At 50.8% G+C, this 1,874-nt stretch overlaps 1 non-coding gene across 1 annotated transcript; it reads left to right on the top strand.

Annotated features, from left to right (window-relative positions):
- The first annotated feature begins 650 nt into the window (after positions 1-650).
- LOC128051871 (U6 spliceosomal RNA) lies at positions 651-761 on the top strand. Its single transcript, XR_008199789.1, has one exon. It is a non-coding gene; the product is annotated as a U6 spliceosomal RNA (small nuclear RNA).
- Positions 762-1,874: the final 1,113 nt, after the last annotated feature.

Genomic DNA, 1,874 nt, shown 5'->3' on the forward strand with positions numbered 1-1,874 from the left:
ACTCAGGAGGAGGAAGGCTCCCAACCCAAGAAGGGGGCCCCTGGCATTGCTGTGTGTTGGTCTGGAGTCTGTAGAGCATGAAGACTCTAAGCATACACAGAGAGGTTTACCTGAGGACCCACGATGGAGAGATGGAGATTGGGGCTGGCAAACCATCTCATGGCCCTGGGGGGATGTAAAGCCCAGGTTTGTATGTGATGAGTTTTCTTTCAACCTGTCTACACAGGAGATGTACCCAGCAGCTTTAAAAACATATGCCTGAATTCCACCCCCTAGACCTGCTGAATCAGAACCCCCGGGGTTCATGCTCCCACCAAAGACATTCCTTCCTTTGTCCTTTTCCTTGTGGAAGGCTAGAGGGGTTTGGAGTTGGGTTTTTCTCTTCCCCCGGGGTCAGGTAGGCTCTGATAAAACCCCAGCCTTTTAGACCTTAGTTAGATAGTTAACTCTTGAGAACAGATCGTGTTAAGATGCTTTGGCATCTTTCTAGGGAAGCTTACCTCTCCTGTGAGGGGCTATTTTACTGAAAAGTTACTCTCCTGTGACATGAAACTGGGTCTCCATTATGCTGGCTAAGAAGTGCCCTTGCTTCCCTTTGGAAATATTCCCATGTACACATGGGAGCTATTTTCCCTTAAAAAGCACAAAGATTGTGCTTACTTCAGCAACGCAAATATACTAAAATTGGAACAAGACGGGGAAGATTAGCATGGCCCCTGCTCAAGGATGACAGGCAAATTCGTGAAGCATTAGGTAGTTTTTTTAGCCTCTTTTGTAACCCACTTTTCCTTCATGTTTTGCTTCAGAGAAGCCAGACCAAATGAAATATAATATCAAGGTCATTTTTTTTAAAAAGCTGAGAGATTTGTTGAGAGGAGGATGCGGCAGACTTGCAGGCTGAGGATTCCTGTGTGGAGTTTTCCCCTGCCCTCCTCACGGGAACAACGCTCAGGCCGTCGTGTTCTGAGTTCCCAGATCCTTGCCTCGCGTGGAGAAGTGGCCAGTGTCCAGCCGTTGTCTGCTTTAGCATGCGGACATGGGTTTTGGAATATAAGAAGGCACTGGAGAGTGAGGGGGCGGGACTGCGCTTTGAGGGCAGGAAGTGGGCGTGGCCTGGCTCCCTGGCGCGGTGCGGTGGGTCCTCAGTAGCAGGGCCCCCTGTTGCCCCTCGCCATCCGCATGTCGACTGTGATACACCCGGGCTAAATCGGGGGAAGGAGGCCGTGGACACCTGGGGGTGAGGACCTGGGGGCCCGGCTCCTGGCTTTTAAACTTTTTCTTTTGTGTTGGGGTTTAGCCGATTAACAGTGCGGCAATCCTTTCAGGTGAGCAGCGAAGGAACTCAGCCCATCCACGTACACGTATCCATGGACTCTGAGAGTCCCTTGGACGGCAAGGAGATCCAACCAGTCATCCTCAAGGAAATCAGTCCTGAATATTCATTGGAAGGACCGATGCTGAAACTCCAATACTTTGGCCACCTGATGCAAAGAACTGACTCATTGGAAAAGACCTTGATGCTGGGAAAGATTGAAGGCGGGAGGAGAAGGGGACGACAGAGGATGAGATGGTTGGATGGCATCACCGACTCGATGGACATGAGTTTGAGTAAACTCCAGGAGTCAGTGATGGACAGGGAGGCCCGGTTTGCTGCAGTCCATGGCGTTGCAAAGAATCGGACATGACTGAGCGGCTGAACTGAACTGAACTGAACTGAATTCTCGCCCAAACTCCCCTCCAATCCAGGCTGCCACATAACATTGAGCAGAGTCCCCTGGGCTGTACAGTGGGCCCTTGTTGCTTACCGATTTTAGATACAGCGGTGTGTAGATTTGTGGGATCCTTGCGCTATAGGGTGATGGAGTGATTCCCAC

The sequence above is a fragment of the Budorcas taxicolor genome, chromosome 7 (genome assembly GCF_023091745.1).
Source record: "Budorcas taxicolor isolate Tak-1 chromosome 7, Takin1.1, whole genome shotgun sequence".
NCBI classification, from domain to species: Eukaryota; Metazoa; Chordata; class Mammalia; order Artiodactyla; family Bovidae; genus Budorcas; species Budorcas taxicolor.